Source organism: Scylla paramamosain, chromosome 36, assembly GCF_035594125.1.
Source record: "Scylla paramamosain isolate STU-SP2022 chromosome 36, ASM3559412v1, whole genome shotgun sequence".
Lineage (NCBI taxonomy): Eukaryota > Metazoa > Arthropoda > Malacostraca > Decapoda > Portunidae > Scylla > Scylla paramamosain.
Window position 1 is genome coordinate 2,442,012 of NC_087186.1, and position 19,017 is coordinate 2,461,028.

General features: G+C 37.8%; 1 protein-coding gene across 3 annotated transcripts in view; it reads right to left on the reverse strand.

Annotated features, from left to right (window-relative positions):
• LOC135090824 (C-signal-like) overlaps positions 1-19,017 on the reverse strand; it is a 141,584-nt gene that overhangs the window by 40,459 nt on the left and 82,108 nt on the right. The window lies entirely within an intron of this gene.

The window sequence follows — 19,017 nt, forward strand, 5'->3', positions numbered from 1 at the left end:
TCACTCACCAGAGACCATTTCACTCACTGCCAGACTCCATTTCCATTCCTCCACCGGCCCAGGCCCTAGATCTAGTCCCAGGTATATCTTTCCAATATTCAGTACTGTAATAGTCTGTCTGCATGCACAACCTTGTTCTTCCATGCTGCTCACCACTGCATACAAAAGGTTAATTCAGATAATCAATGCACTACAAAGTAGTGTTCTTCTAGGAGCTCAACACTTTCATTACAAGCCATTCTTATTGCATGGATTATATAGCCACACATTATCAACCATCTTGAAGTAAAATGGTCTTGCCTGAAGGTCATAGTGATGCTTTGTGGTCATAGCATATACATGTAGGGTTCCCTCAACCTGATGGTGTATGTTGGATAACCACATCCAAGCTTCTGCAGCATAATCTTTTACAAGTGGAAGAGAAGTCATCAACTGGTGGATGACTTGTCAGGGGTATTGAGAAACACTTATCATATATTTCAGTGGATAAGATGACTTTCAGATAAGATGACCCCAAAATTTGTCTGAATTTAATGGTTTTAGATGATATCAATGGTATAAGATGACACCCAAACTACCAAAACCATCTGTGGTGAAGTTTAGATCAGTGAACACCAGACAACTGAGACAATGATATACCAGTACAATGAAAAAAAAAAAAAAAACTTAAATGTATTACCAAATATTAAAGTACCACCATCTTCAAGGGCAAAATTAAACTTAAAATAAAATTTCCACCAGGTGTTTTTGTACATTTTCATGAAAAAGGTTGGATGAAAAAAAAAGTTTGTTAAAAATATATGCGGTACAATCAGTTTTCCTAAACACAAACAAACCCTTGCCTTGCACCACCTGCATGTGTTGGGCTATCAGCCGCAATCTTCTCTTATATATTATGTTTCTTTTGATTAGATACAGTGATATTCTTGAAATATTTTCTCAGTATATGGACTTCATGCCTATATAACATTGCAAGATGGGGATATTCATCTTTTCCCCAGTTTCTTTTCCTTTGCTGCTTAGCTTGGGATTCTATGTCTTGAAGACCTTTATATAGCTCCTTCAGCTTTGCTGAAAACTGAGGAATATTTACACAGCCTCCTGTTTTGTCTGTTCATAAACAATACCAGCCAGCAAAGCATTGTAGATATACTACATTAAATTTTGTTTACACACTTCAATAGGAAAATATTTCATTGCCTTTTCTCAAAACTGATTCCTATTTTACTATGTCTAAGTTTCCCCAGAGTTGTAATATAAGGTTGTTTATTTACAATGGCATTTTGTGTAAAATTTTAAGGTCATTGTTTATTGCATTTGTATTCCTTCAGTTCAGTTTTACCACATTGATCTGTTATTAAAACAATGATCTGCTATTACAAATATGAAAGCTGATAACACAATACACCAAGCAACTCCTGTGAGTTACAGGTTTGAATTCCAGCTGTTGAGTGATCGGTTCTCACCATGTGACTGCAGAGGGGGGGGGGCGCTGAGACATGCTCACTTGCACAAGTTTGACATATGAGTATTTTTATGGACTAAATTTATTTGTGCTGTATACCTCTCACTTAACTCCACTGACTATTAGAAATTATTCAACTACTTAATTTCCAAAGTGGAGCACATTCTGATTCTCTTCCCTTTTGCGGAGATCTCCATTCTTGGAGACTTCAATGTTCACCACCAACTTTGGCTTTCCTCTCTCTTCACTGATCATACCGGTGAACTAGCCTTCAACTTTGCTATCCTCCACGACCTAGAGCAATTGATGCAACACCCTACTCATATTCCTGACCGTCCTGGAGATACGCCCAACATTCTTGACCTTTTCCTAACCTCTAATCCTTCTGTTTGTGCTGTTACCCTCTCTTTGTTGGGCTCCTCTGATTGCAATCTTATATCTGTATCTTGTCCTATTGCTCCAATCCCTCCTCAGGAACCCCCTAAATGGAGATGCCTCTGGCTAGTTGGGGGACCTCGAGAGGTATTTTTCTGATTTTCCTTGGAATGACTACTGCTTCTGTGACAGAGACCCATCTCTGTGTGCCAAATGCATAACAGAGGTGATAGTGTCTGGCATGGAGGCATACATTTCCCACTCTTTTTCCCAACCTAAACCTTCCAAGCCTTGGTTTAACAAAGCCTATTCTCGTACTATACATGATAGAAAGGTGGCCCATCACCAGAATCTCATGCATTTTATATTTCTGTCTGGAACCATGCTGAGTCTGTTCTCCAACTAGCCAAAAACTTCTTCATTAAAAGAAAGTGTCAAAATCTTTCACAATCTAAATCTCCTCATGACTTCTGGCATCTAACCAAAAACATTTCCAATAACTTAGCGTCTTCTTCTTTCCTTCCTTTACATCAATCAGATGGCACCACTGCTATCACATCTATCTCCAAAGCTGAACTCTTCACTCAAACCTTTGCTAAAAACTCTACCTTAGATGATTCAGGGCTTGTTCCTCCCTCTCCTCCACCCTCTAACTACTTCATGCTACCTATTAAAATTCTTCACAATGATGTTTTCCATGCCCTCACTGGCCTAAACCCTCAGAAGGCTCATGGACCCTCTTATTGATCTCTGAAACTGCACCTCTGTGCTTGCACCTTGCCTAGTCAAATTCTTTCAACTCATATCTGTCAACATATACCTTTCCTTCTTGCTAGAAGTTTGCCCACATTCAGCCTATTGCTAAAAAGGGTGACTGTTTTAATCCCTTAAACTACCATCCTATTACTTTAATTTTCTGCCTATCTAAAGTTTTTGAATCTATCCTCAACAGGAAGATTCTTAAATATCTATCACTTCACAATCTTCTATCTGACTGCCAGTATGGGTTCTGTCAAGGCTGCTCTACTGGTGATCTTCTGGCTTTCCTTATTAAGTCTTGGTCATCTTCTTTTAGAGATTTTAGTGAAACATTTCTGTTGCCTTTGACATATCAAAAGGTTTTGATAGAGTCTGGCACAATGCTTTGATTTCCAAACTACCCTCCTATGGCTTCTATCCTTCTCTCTGTAACTTCATCTCAAGTTTCCTTTCTGACTGCTCTATTGCTGCTGTGGTAGACAGTCAGTGTTCTCCTAAATCTATTAACAGTGGTGTTCCTCAGGGTTCTATCCTCTCACCTACTCTTTTCCTATTATTCATCAATGATCTTCTAAGCCAAACTTCTTGTCCTATCCATTCCTATGCAGATGATACCATCCTGCAGTTTACAACATCTTTTCATAAATGTTCAACCCTTCAGGAAGTAAACAGTTCATGCAGGGAAGCCACAGAACACCTAACTTCTGATCTCTCTAAAATTTCTGATTGGAGCAGAACAAACTTGGTATTGTTCAATGCCTCAAAAACTCAATTCATCCATCTATCAACTTGACACAACCTTCCCGACAACTATCCCCTCTTCTTCAATGACACTCATCTACAATGAACTCATCTTCAATGACACTCAACTACACTGAGCATCCTCAGTCTGTCTTTTCTTATAATCTAAACTGGAAACTTCACATTTCATCTCTACCTAAAATAGTATCTATGTAGTCAGGCGTTCTGAGACATCTCTCAGTTTTTCTCACCCCCAGCTACTAACTCTGTACATGCCCATGAATGGAGCATGCTTCACATTTCTGGAGGGGTTCCATTCATACTGCTCTTTTAGACAGGGTGGAATCAAAAGCTTTTCATCTCATCAACTCTTCTCTAACTGACTGTCGTCAGCCTCTGTCTCATCGCCACAATGTTGCATCTCTAGCTATCTTGTACCACTGTTTTTCATGCTAACTGCTATTCTCATCTTGCTAACGCATGCCTCTCCTCCTCCTGCAGCCTCGTTACACAAGATTTTCTTCTTTCTCTCACCTCTAATCTGTCCACCTCCCTAATGAAAGAGTTAACCACTATTCTCAGTCATTCATCCCTTTTTCTGGTAAACTCTGGATCTCCCTGCCTGCTTCCATATTTCTGCCTTCCTATGACTTGAACTACTTCAAGAGGGAGGTTTCAAGACACCTATCCTTCAATTTTTGACTACTGCTTCGGACCCTATTCAGGGACCAGCATCTCAGTGGGCTTTTTTTTTTTTTATTAGATTTTTGTTGCCCTTGGTCGGTGTCCCTCCTACATAAAAAAGAAAAAAAATTGTAATCATTTTCAGGTATTTTAATGACCAAACCAAACTTGGAGACTGATGAAGCTGAGGTTCGCAAAGCCATAATGATTTATTTGAGGAATACAAGGGATAGGTGTTTTGGCAAAAAAATGACACAATGATCTTCATTCAGGTACTAGTCAAGAGTCCCTGTAATTCGTATATATATATATATATATATATATATATATATATATATATATATATATATATATATATATATATATATATATATATATGATGGCTCATAAGATGTACCTTTTCTCCAAAAGAAAGTTTCAGGAAATAAGCCTGCATCCTATGAGGCCAAGGTTCAGCATTGAGGCAGTGGTTGGTGGCAACTGAGGCTCTAAAGTCAAACCCCAGACATCTTTGCACGTGTAAACAAAGTGGTGATTGGTACTAAACCACAAAACAACTCTTTCTTTCAAGGTAACAATATATAATAGGTCATACTTACTGGTAATTCACTTAGAATGACACCAGTCAGGAAGAATTTGCCTAAATGACCATGCACCATGCATTGCATGTACCAAAACAAACATGCTGTCGGTTACGAGCCATACCTAGTGACATGGGCAAGCTTCACTGCGTTCTTTACAGTGTGATGCCGTTACTCCTTGAGGTAAGACACACTTTCATACAATTAAAATTGCAGCTATCTTTTAACATTCTTATGAACAAACTTTATTACCCCTGTAGTCTTTCATAAGAACATAAGAACATAAGAAATAAGGGAAGCTGCAAGAAGCGACCAGGCTTACACGTGGCAGTCCCTGTATGAAACACTCCTACCTATTTCCATCTGTTATCCCCATCCATAAACTTGTCTAATCTTCTCTTAAAGCTCTCTAGTGTCCTAGCACTAACTACATGATTACTGAGTCCGTTCCACTCATCTACCACTCTATTTGAGAACCAATTTTTTCCTATCTCCTTCCTAAACCTAAATTTTTCAAGCTTGAACCCGTTATTTCTTGTTCTACCCTGGTTGCTGATCCTAAGAATTTTGCTTACATCTCCCTTGTTATAACCCTTATACCACTTAAAGACTTCTATCAGGTCCCCTCTTAACCTACGTCTCTCTAGAGAATGTAAATTTAACCGCTTCAACCTCGCTTCGTAAGGAATACTCCTCATCCCCTGTATCCTTTTAGTCATTCTCCTCTGCACTGATTCTAATAGACCTATATCTTTCCTGTAATGTGGGGACCAGAACTGCACAGCGTAGTCTAGATGAGGTCTGACCAGCGCCAAGTATAACTTTAATATTACTTCCAGCCTTCTACTTTTAACACTCCTAAAAATGAATCCTAGTACCCTATTTGCCTTGTTTCTGGCTTCTATGCATTGTTTCCCTAGACGGAGTTCAGAGCTAACTATAACTCCTAAATCTTTCTCGTACCCTGTACCTACCAGAGTTTGGGTGTTTAATGTGTACCTATTGTGTGGGTTTCCTCTACCTATGCTAAGCACTTTGCATTTATTGATATTAAATTGCATTTGCCATCTATCCGTCCATTCATTCATTCTATCTAAGTCTGTCTGCAAGGCGATGGCATCCGCTTCTGACCTAATTAATCTACCTATCTTTGTGTCATCTGCAAATTTACTAACATCGCTACTAATTCCACTATCCAAGTCATTGATATATATTAGAAATAATAATGGCCCTAATACTGATCCCTGTGGCACCCCACTAATGACATGACCCCACTCGGATTTCAAGCCGTTTATTAGCACTCTCTGTCGCCTGTTACCAAGCCATGACCCTATCCAACCTAACACCTTCCCATCTATCCCGTGCGCCCTAACCTTTCTCAGGAGCCTTTGATGGGGCACCTTGTCGAATGCTTTACTAAAGTCCAGATATAAGATATCATAACTATCACCATTATCTACTGCCTCGTACACCTTACTGTAAAAACTTAACAAGTTTGTCAGGCAAGACTTCCCCTTCGTGAAGCCATGCTGTGACTGATTTATCAAGTTATGTTTGTCTAAATGTTCCCTAATGTTCCTGGCTATTATTGACTCTAACATTTTACCTACAACTGAAGTTAAGCTGACAGGTCTATAATTAGACGCTAAAGTTTTATCCCCTTAAACCCCACCCCCCCTTATCCCCTTTCAGTCACTGCCGACGCCATATGCCAGGTACACATTTATATCTCACAACAGGATTGGTACATAGGCTACTAGCACATATTAAAGTTTTTAAATGCAAAATATTGGGATCTAATAATGATCTAAGTGCATGTGAGAGTCTTCAAATGTCAGGTGAAATCTTTCACCTCATATTCAAAGCTTAAATCCACTCATTTATCTTTTTTTTCATTTCAATGTCTGCCAAAACTGGGTGTGTCTTATGAACCCATGTGCTTTATGAGCCATCAAATATATATATATATATATATATATATATATATATATATATATATATATATATATATATATATATATATATATATATATATATATATATATATATATATATATATATATATATATATATATATATATATATATATACTGTTGTGTGCAGCAAGATAACACGATATAATCATAAAATGAAGAAAGTAGTAAAGATAAATGAGAAAAGAATAATGAGAGAGAGAGAGAGAGAGAGAGAGAGAGAGAGAGAGAGAGAGAGAGAGAGAGAGAGAGAGAGAGAGAGAGAGAGAGAGAGAGAGAGAGAGAGAGAGAGAGAGAGAGAGAGAGAGATAAGAGAGGAGAGCGAGGTTGGGGATGAGACTTGGACATGTCCCGGACAAGGAGCTGCCAAGCCTGAAGTTTCTAGAATGATATTTATCTGAGCAGTCACTCATGTTCCCTATGTAAATTTCCATACTTCACCTTGTCTATTCAATCTGAACCTTACCTAGTATTTAGTAGAAGAGTTCTTCTTGACAATAAAGTAATCAATATTTGTCCCCCTAGTTTGATCATTAGAATTTTCAGAAGTAAAATGCTTTGTTAGTGCATGGGGAACAGAGTGTGGGAGGGTGTATGTGTGTATGTGTGTTGCCACCCACCCCAACCCTTACAGCAGAGTGGGAGAGAACATGGTCCATTTTCAGACAGTAAGTCACTACCCAGCACTTAGACGGAACAGGCGTATTGAGACAAGCACTAATATCTGATGGAGACTGAGGAAGGATAAGAGTTAGTCGGGTCAGTTGCCTTAAGGTGATAAGTGAGTCATTACTGGCTATACGTCCTGGCCTACTTATACAGTAAAATCCCTCTCATCCGGCATTCGAGTATCCGGCAGCTTCAAGTATCCGGCACATTTTTCCCCGAGCCTTAAAATCAATAAAAAATCAATGTGTACTCATAAAATCGATCAAAATTCCCGCGCGAGGCATACTTTATCCCCTCGCCACCAGAGCGCACTGCCTTGCGCCACTCGTGGCCCACTGCACTGTGTTTACTCAGTGACTCAGTCCCGCGTGTGCACTGTTTATCGCCTGACGCCTTCATCATGCCTAAAGTTGTAGAAAAGAGGAAGCGTGTTGTGCTTACACTTAAGCAGCTGATCAGATCAGCTGCTGATTAAGATCAGCTGATCTTTGTTATGGTGAGATGCGTAAGTGTAGGGTGGTGATTGTGGACATAATTTGACTTCTTTTCAAGTATCCGGCAATATTCAAGTATCCGGCATGTCGGCAGTCCTGTTGATGACAGATAAGAGGGATTTTACTGTATAGAATAGGAGTCTCCATAGTAGCCTGTCAGAGAGAGTAGTTGTGTATAACACACTCCATACCTAGGGAAGTGACTCCTTGGCTGTGTGTGTGTGTAGGCCAAGCTCTTGCACAGTGAGCAGTGAATGACCCTCCTGTGTGTTATTGGGTATTCGTTTGTAGTCGTGTCTCTTGTTAGTGAACTTGCTTAGTGTTAACTTCTTCGGTATGGCAAGTCAAAATGTGTGCCACACATCATATCCAGGATTTCCGTGCACGTAGCAAACTTTAAAACCCCACCACTGACATTCACAAAACTAACCATAATCACAACATACTATGTATCAGAATATCCAGAATAATTCCATTGTGCCTTACATACCAATATTCAGTCTAAAATAAATTGTAATTTATATTTTACTAACTAGTCTTCATCAGAGGGTGGTGGTGATGGAAGGTTGTGGTCTTCCTCCTCTGATTGATGAAGTATGTAAGTATGTGTGAGAAATTACTGTACCAGCTGAGAGAGAGAGAGAGAGAGAGAGAGAGAGAGAGAGAGAGAGAGAGAGAGAGAGAGAGAGAGAGAGAGAGAGAGAGAGAGAGAGAGAGAGAGAGAGAGAGAGAGAGAGAGAGAGAGAGAGAGAGAGAGAGAGAGAGAGATGGCCACCTCGCATGTGTGTAGATGTCACCCGCTAAATTATACTATAATATTTTGGCAATAAGTGAAATAATAACAAATAGAAATACATACCAGTACTATAATAAAAGAACAAAAGCAAAACATGACTGCTGCCAAACATTTTGGTTTGTCACACTCTTTCCCACCATCCATCCCACCACTTTTCTTGTGAATGCTTGCAAGGAGGAAAGGAGAGAAAAGAGCAAGATACTACATAATGGAGGGTGAAGGGAAGATAACAGATATAGGGAGGGACTGGTTGAGAAAGAGGTATATAAATAATGTTCATCATAGCAGAACAATTTTGTACAATGAAACAGAGATGTTTCAATATCTCCACAGATGATAGTTTCACATGAAGCACACACACACGAGAAACATATAATCTGCTGAGAAACATCTAGATAGCATTCTCCTGTACTCCTGTACTGATGACGACATGATAAAAAAAACTAATAACAACGATGATACGTCCGAGATTGGAGTACGCAGCATTAGTCTGGTCGCCAAGTTTGAAAAAGGATACAAGAAAGTTAGAAAGAATCCAGAGCTGCAACTAAAATCCCTGCAAGCTTAAGAGAGTATAGTTATGAGGAAAGACTGAAGAGATTGGGCCTGACTACACTAGAAAAAAGGAGGAAAAGAGGTGATTTGATAGCAATATATACAGGGTGCGTATGGTAATTGTTTAATTTTTTAGGGTCACACAAAAAAAGTCACAATTTAGTTGAAAATGTATTTATTGCAAAAAAGAAAACAGACTGTATATCAGCACACTTCTAGTGTCCCATTACTCGATAAATCCATCCTTGGTATCAGTGACATCCTCAACACGCCCTCAAAACCTGGCACAGGCCTTCTTCATGACCTCCTTTGAGAGACTGGTGAAGACGACCTTGATCCGGCTGATCAGATCATCCTTACTCTTGCACGGGGTGCAGTTAGTATCTCGTTCAACTGAGCCCCTTACAAAATAGTCCATACGGTTGAGGTCAGGTGAGTTAAGGAGCCACACATCAGCGGCAACGAAGTCAAGGAAATTGTCAGAGAGCCATTTCTTAGATTTTCGAGAGGTGTGACATGGTGCCAAGTCCTGTTGCCACACGTAGGGTCTACCAGCAGCTACTTCCTCCATCCACGGCTTCACATGGGTCTGTAGGATATCAATGTACACTTCAATGCTCACCCTGAGCCCCTGGGGAAAGAAGAAGAGGGCTATGACTTGGCCCTCGCTGCAGACTACCCTAACACCATGACAATTGCAGGCAACTTGGTTTTCATGACTCTTGGCACATCTTTGGGACAGACAGCCAACCACCTGTTGTTCTGAGAGTTGTGGGTCTGGTCCTGGCAGAAGTTCTTTTCATCTGAAAAGAACCAGAGCATGTCGTTCTCCAGAGGATGCTTCAGTTTGCTGAGCATCTTATTGCTCTTCTTGAAGTGGTTCTCCTGCATCTTTCCAGAGAGGAGTTGACCCTTACACATCTTGTATGACTTGTATCTGATATCTTCATGCAAACACTTCCTCATGGTGCCCTCAGACACCTGCACCTCTCTGGCAATGGACCTAGTGGACCGGCTGGGGTCTTCATCAATCATGGCTTGCAATTGAGTGACAAATTTGGCGTCCCTGATAGTGTTTGATCATTAAGAATGATGTTTCCTCTTGGCAACTCCTTCATAATCATAGTCAGAAGAAATCAACTCCCACCTGATGGTTCTGATGAACTGTTCAGTCAATTTTAACAGTTCTGAAATCTTGCTGCTGCTGTGTCCGGCAGATATTAACATAAACGCAGCACACCTTTTCCATAGATGAGGAAATGCAAAGCTCTCCATGGAAGCAAGGTGTTGCTGGGACAAAGTCTCAATATATACTGATCAGTTGCTTTTGTTTTGAGTGGTGTGGTTACCCATGTGTTTCAACACAATGTCCCCGAAACAAGGAAACAATTACCATACACACCCTGTAGAGTGTAGAATATTGGAAGGAATGGAAAAGTTGGACAGAGAAGATCTCATGATACCAGATACGAGAGACACAAGAGGACATGGAAGGAAATTGAAAAGGAGTGTTTGCAGAAGAGACATCAAGAAACATAGCTTCCCACACATAAGTATAACAGTGTGGAATGAACTTAAGGATGAGTGAGACTGTGTGTGCAAAGGCAATTCATAAATTTAAAGAAAATCTAGATAGAAGTTGATATGGAGACGGGACAGCACGAGTCTAATGTGGATCTTGTTCTGTATTTCACAACTAGGTAAACTAGGTAAATATACACACACACACACACACACACACACACACACACACACACACACACACACACACACACACACTCTCTCTCTCTCTCTCTCTCTCTCTCTCTCTCTCTCTCTCTCTCTCTCTCTCTCTCTCTCTCTCTCTCTCTCTCTCATTTCAAGATAACAGAGAAAAGGAAAAAATAAAAGTAGAAACAGATGAGAGGAGCAGGGAAGGGAGGGGCGGAACAACATGATACATGACCAAAGGTGTGAGTATGTACTGACAACTCAATGGGTGAGAGGTTTCTACACTCACAAATATCATATTTTCCCTCACTTTGTGTTATTTCATGGCAGAAACCAAGGATATTTGACTACCACTGGTAGAAACCATCAGTTAAGATCCACTATGAGTGCATGAAGTTCCCTCATATTCTGACAGTAGAATAATATCAGGAGGAACATAAAACACTGTATCATATCAGGCCAACATTTTGAAAGACCTCATACTATATCCGAGAAGAAGTGAAACACACACTGGCTCAAATGACCATGACACAGTATACGCATCACTCGGATATGCTACAAGAGATGACAGTAGAATAATATCAGGAGGAACATAAAACACTGTATCATATCAGGCCAACATTTTGAAAGACCTCATACTATATCCGAGAAGAAGTGAAACACACACTGGCTCAAATGACCATGACACAGTATACGCGTCACTCGGGTATGCTACAAGAGATGAAATGACATGTATATTGTGTCATTGTGCCAAAGGGGTTAAATGCTATCCTGTCAGGCTCCTGGAATATGCTTGACTTGCAGAGGACTTAAGCTGTGTAGTGAACTTTACTACCTCCTCAGGTCCTGACAAGACCTGCCTTCCAAGAGGTAGTAAACAACACTACTTGGCACTGTCCACGCTGTTGGACAGTGGGTGAACTTGTTACAGAGAGCAGTTGTCCAGCAAGGTTTTTATAACTCGACCATATATGTGTTAGTGCTTGTTGTAACTGTGGTTGTCAATCCTTTCACAGCTATGGGAGTTAACTATTGTTAGAGTATTTCCCTGTGTCTGTAGGTAGGTAAAACAGACTGGTGACCTCATTTAGTGTGACCTGGCATTACAACCGTTGTGAAAAGGGTGCGAGAGTCACAAGAGACTTTGTACGCCTATACTCGTATTTGAGCCCTGCACTGAGTCCATGTAGGAGGAATCCAGATGTGGCAGCTTTGTGAAGGGGCTGGGAATTGTGGTCATAATATATATATATATATATATATATATATATATATATATATATATATATATATATATATATATATATATATATATATATATATATATATATATATATATATATATATATATATATATATATATTTTGAGTAATGTTTATACACAATCACAATATCAGTCATCATATCTGACTATATTTACTACATGTCCTATAAAACTAGGTCTTATCATTACTCCTTGATCAGCACTACTTGTTTTATATATACAATACTCCTCAAAAAACTATTTTTTTTTATTGTTTGTTTGGGAATGGCCCTACTACTGGTCCCTGACAATGCTGTTGCCCGAGTATTGGGTATTCAGGTGCTGGATTTTCTGGACTTATGCTCATACATTCTTTTAACAAGCTGTGTAATGACACAATTATTCAAACATATATGAAAACATCTAAATATAATAGATAATGTGGTACTGTTGTTCACCCTAGATCAACAAAATGATGGCTTTTGGAATCCCAGTTGCAGCACTAATATGTATTACTTTCTTAAACACTGTGCCAGTTTTTGTTTGATTTATTTATTTGTTAATGGTGATGCAAAGTGTGTATGAGATATTAAAATTTTTAAGGGAGTGGTGTGTCAGTGCCATGAATGTCAATGATGATTTGATTATGTATCCCTCTACTTAGTATGCAATATAGTACTGGTACTTAGATATTTGTTATTTATTTATTTATTAATTCATTTATTATAGTACTTATGACTTAGTATTTACCCCTATATACCAAATGAGTGTTTTGTTTAGTTTTTATTATTGTATATGAAAGGATTTAAAATTTATTTTCAATTACTGTTTATCAAAGAATGTTTTCTTTAGTTTCTATAACTGCATACTAATGACTTTGCCTGATTTAGTTTATATTACATCAAAGAATATAATTAATATTGCAATATTAATTAATTTATTATAGTATTTATTATTAGTATTTATTAATATTTGTCCCTTTATACCAAATGATTTCCTATTTAGTTTCTATTACTGTATACCAAAGGACCTTGATTTACTTGTAGTTTTAATTAGTTTACCAAAGAATGTTTTGTTTTGTTCCTAATGAATTTGTCTGATTTATCTAATATTACACCAAAAAATATAATTATTATTGCAGTATTAATTTCACATAGTTTGGGCCAAGTTAATTTGATCTTGAGGGTGCTAGTCAAATCAGTATGACATTATTGTGATGTACAAGAGCCCAGGTACTCAATAATATTATTGTAGATGTAATGTATTTTTGTACAATTTTCTTCTGGCTTGTATGGGGTTTTGAAACATTAAATAAATTATATTTACAATCAAAGTTTTACTTTGTTGCAATGATAACCTTATCTTGGGTAAAGGGATCATGAATCACATTGGGTGGAAGACCATTTATGTAGGTACTACTCAATTGTGAAATGTTTTGATATGCATTAGTGATTTTGCAATATTAGTTTTGTTATGCAGTATTTATTTAAGACAACTTTAGTCTTTTTATGTCATATATATATATATATATATATATATATATATATATATATATATATATATATATATATATATATATATATATATATATATATATATATATATATATTATTATAAAAAACTAAATATGATATCACACATATCAATGTATTTTTGGTTTAAGGTGTGTTTTGTATATAAATTGTAAAATTGTATTAAAAGGTAATTAAAGTTAACACTCTCTCTCTCTCTCTCTCTCTCTCTCTCTCTCTCTCTCTCTCTCTCTTATTTATCTATCTATCTATCTATCTATCTATCTATCTATCTATCTATCTATATATATATATATATATATATATATATATATATATATATATATATATATATACAGTAAAATCCCTCTTATCCGCCATCAATGGGACCGCCGACATGCCGGATACTTGAATATTGCTGGATACTTCAATAGAAGTGAAATTATGTCCACAATCACCACCCTACACTCACGCATCTTACCATAACAAAGATCAGTTGATCTTAATCAGCAGCTGATCTGATCAGCTGCTTAAGTGTAAGCACAACACGCTTCCTCTTTTCTACAACTTTAGGCATGATGAAGGCGTCAGGCGATAAACAGTGCACACGTGGGACTGAGTCACTGAGTAAACACAGTGCAGTGAGTCGCGGGTGGCGCAAAGCAGTGCACTCTGGTGGCGAAGGGGCAAAGTATGCCTCGCGCAGGAATTTTAATCAATTTTATGAGTACACATTGATTTTTTATTGATTTTAAGGCTCGGGGAAAAATGTGCCGGATACCTGAATGCCGGATGAGAGGGATTTAACTGTGTATATATATATATATATATATATATATATATATATATATATATATATATATATATATATATATATATATATATATACAGTAAAATCCCTCTCATCCAGCATTTGAGTATCTGGCACATTTTTCCCCGAGCCTTAAAATCAATAAAAAATCAATGTGTACTCATAATATATATATATATATATATATATATATATATATATATATATATATATATATATATATATATATATATATATGTATTTTATGAGTACACATTGATTATATATATATATATATATATATATATATATATATATATATATATATATATATATATATATATATATATATATATATATATATATATATATATATATATATATATATATATGTATGTATTTTATGAGTACACATTGATTTCATATATATATATATATATATATATATATATATATATATATATATATATATATATATATATATATATATAATTGTATCTTTATCAGGAATTAATAGAAAGCCACAATCAGCATTTGAAAAACAAGGAATGCATCCAATACAGGGACAGCACTGGATACTAGAACAAGTGTGGATAACGGAAATTGTCTTGAAATTGGAATTTCATAATGAAAATAAATGGTATTGTGCTAATAATATCTGGCCAGTACAAGACATTGGAATTATAATGGTATGCAGACATTGGTCCTTAACAAATTTGATACAATGCCATTAATGGCCCTGGGTGCAAATGGATAAGGGGTTTATAATGGCCCAATACTAGGGGTAGGTTTTGCAAGTATCGTGTCAATGTTTGATTTCCAGGAAATCCAGCACTGGGCCAATAAATTTCCAACAGTTCCATGTTAACAGGATAGCTTGTAATGTGAGGTGGCTCTATATAAAGCCTGGTGGTAGATCACAGGACTGAAATGCTAAACAGATTGTTTGGTTGACTGAGAGAAGAACATGTAAATTCCCTGGCCAGTTATCCATTTAGTTTTGAGGGGAAATAACTTTAGGATGTAAACTTAAGACTCAAAATAAATAGCTAGAATTTTCCTTTGATTATGTAATAGTCATTACACAAGTGATACACATTTTGATGTAATACCCACACTGAACTTAGGATGCTCAATATTAAAATTTAATGTAACCCTTGTTTAGGACTAACTTATGGCCATACTCAAATTAACTTTTGTAAATTATTTATTTTAAAAATTTCTCATACGCTAATTAGGCCATTGTCACTTATCTTAGTATAAGGATCCCACAACTCCAAGGTAACAGAATAATCTAATAGATGAACCATTGTGTATTCAGAGAAGAGATTAATATAAAGCCTTTTTTTTTTTTTTATATATATAAATACTTATATGCAATAAAAACTTATCTTTTCTCATGGGAGTTTCCAGTGCCTTATAGAACTCCAGCTAATTAATATGAACAATACCACATATCACACAAAGATAAAAGTATTAGGCATAAAGCCATGGCAGGTGGCAGCTACCTTTAATTTTAACAACCAAACAAACTAAAGTTGAAAAACATAAAGTAAACAAAACATTAACAAAATTCACTGAAATCACACATATCAATGCATTATTGTTTTATGGTGTGATTTGTATATAAATTGTAAAGTTATATTAAAGGGTAATTAAGGTTAATCTAGTACAAACTAAATATTAGTTGTCATATTAAATAAAAACAAGATAGAAGTGAGCAGAAAGCGTAAAGCATTTGTTCTGATGTGGCACGGAAGCCAGGAGCCTATCTTGGTAGTAGTTGCCAGTCAGCTGTCTTGCCAGTCAGTTCTCTGCCACTCTACAGTTTGCACTTGTTACATTCATTAAGTTGATAAAAACTTAGAAGAACAGGACCCTGGATAACAGTAAAGAGTCCATATTTCCTATGTAACACAATCAGCCACTGGTAGTGGACACCAGCGACTTGGAATCACATCCCCAGCCATCACAGCTCCCTACTTGCCATGTGCACCACAGTTACCATATTTGATGGCTCATTAAATACATGGGCTCATAAGATACACCCAGTTTTGGCAGACATTGAAATGAAAAGAAAATAAATAAATGAGTGGATTTAAGCTCTGAATATGAAGTGAAGGATTTCATCTGACATTTGAAGACTCACATGCATTTAGATCATTATTAGATCCCAATATTTTGCATTTTAAAAGCTTTAATATTTCCTAGTAGCCTACATATCAATCCTGTTGAGATGTAAACATGTACCTGGCATATGACCTCGGCAGTGACTGTAAGAGACTACAAGGGTAATAAAGTTTGTTCATAAGAATGTTAAAAGATAGGTACAATTTTACTTGTATGAAAGTGTGTCTTACCTCAAGGAGTAACAGCATCACACTATAAAGAACACAGTGAAGCTTGCCCGTGTCACCTGGTTCAGCGTGTAACTATGTGTTTGTTTTGGTACATGCAACGCGTGGTGCATGGTCACTTAGGTAAATTCTTCCTGACTGGTGTCATTCTATGTGAATTACTGGTAAGTATGACCTATTATATATTTTTACCTTGAAAGAAAGATTTGTTCTGTGGTGTAGTACCAATCACCACTTTGTTTACATGTGTGAAGATGTCTGGGGTTTGATTTTAGAGCCTCTGTTGCCATAGACCAGGGGTGGGGAACGTCCGGCCTCCGGGCCGTATAAGGCCCCCAAGACAATTTGATCAGGCCCGCAAGGCAGTTCATAAATGCTATTTCATATCTCATGAATGAATAATATATAATGTAATTTTATTATGTGCTGGCTGCAGGTTATTTAAATTCAATTAATTATCTATGAACTCGGCAGTTTAGCAGCGTCATACCCTTGAATATAATTATATTTCTTGATTTTTTATTTTGTGACTGTTTTTCTTTGCACTGCTAGCGTCAGCTAAGAGCACTTGTACGGCCTTGAGCTGAATGTTGCCATAGCATCCACAGGCGGGACCGTGTACGGTACACGTATGCTTCTCGTCAGCCGCCTGTCTGTCTGTACTGCAGTGACTCAGCTAGGCGGGCCGCGGGCCGGGCAGTCAGTGCTAGGCATTTATCGAGTGTGGACGCTGTAGAACTGTTAATACACACTGGGTAGTTATCACGTGGTGTGACGTCCTACAAATGGCGACTGCAAAGAAAAGAAAAGTAGATGCAGAATGTCGAGCCTTCCAAGAGAAGTGGACAAACGATTATTTTTTTGTTGAAGTGAAAGGCAAACCTGTGTGCCTAGTTTGTGGGGATGCGTTAGCAGTAATGAAGAAGGCCAATGTGGAGCGTCATTACAGCTCAAAACATGCTAAGCTCAGTGATTTGGGAGGACAAATGCGTCTGGATAAAATCAATGCTCTTCGGCGGTGTTTAGAATCACAACAAGCCTCTTTCACAAGACCTCGGTGTGACAGAGACAACGTTATTCAGACGAGTTATGCACTGAGTGACCTAATTGCCAAGAAGCTGAAGCCTCACATAGAGGGAGAGTTTGTGAAAGAGTGCATCGTTAAAGCTGCGGAGTTGCTAGCGCCAGACAAACTTCAGTTATTTCAGAGTGTTAGTTTGTCTCGTAGAACCGTCTCAGATCGGATTACTGACTTAGCACAAGATATTCATAAAACACTGAAGGATTCTGCAAGAGATTTCCAGTTCTTCTCTGTGGCTTGTGACGAGACAACAGACATAACAAATACCGCCCAACTGGCCATTTTTGTTCGTGGAATAACGGCCGAGTTTGACACACGAGAGGAATTGCTGTCATTGGAAGCCATGCATGGCACCACAACTGGTGAGGACTTGTTTGAGAGTCTTGTTTCGTCAATGAACAAACTAGAGTTAACATTTGAAAAGTTAAGTGGCCTCACTACTGATGGAGCTCCAGCCATGGTTGGCTCACAAAAAGGGTTAATTGCTTTTGTTAAGAAAGAACTGAATCGTCTCTGTCTTGATCCAAGTGATTTAATAATATGCCACTGCATCATACATCAAGAAAATTTATGTGCATTGTCATTGAGGCTCAATAATGTAATGACAACAGTAGTGTCATGCATAAATTTTATCAAGAGCAGAGGGCTAAACAGCCGCCAGTTTAAGGAGTTACTGAATGATCTTGCCTCAGAGTACGGTGATCTTGTTTATCATTGTGAAGTGCGGTGGCTGAGTCGTGGGAAAATGCTTATGCGCTTTTATGAACTGCGTGATGAAGTCAAGCAATTCATGGAGATGAAGGGAACACCTGTCAGGGAACTCAGTGATAGCAAGTGGCTGTGTGATCTTGCTTTCATGGTTGACATTACCAAGTATCTCTCAGAGCTGAACGTCAAGCTGCAGGGCCCCAACCAGCTTCTCAGCTCTCTGCTTTCACACGTGAAATCATTTGAAGCTAAATTAAAGCTGTGGAAAGTGCAACTCGAAAGAAGTAACACTGTGCATTTCCCCACTCTGCAAGAACAAAATCCTTCTACAACGGATGAATATGCTGGTGAGTGTGCGAAACTAATTGAGGCATTTAGTGAAAGGTTCAAGGACGTGAAAAGTAAACAACAGGAGTTGAACATCTTCGCTACACCATTTAATGTGGAACCAGCTGATGTGCCTGATAACCTGCAACACGAAATAATTCAGCTGCAAAGCGATGATGAGCTGAAAGCTAGGTACAA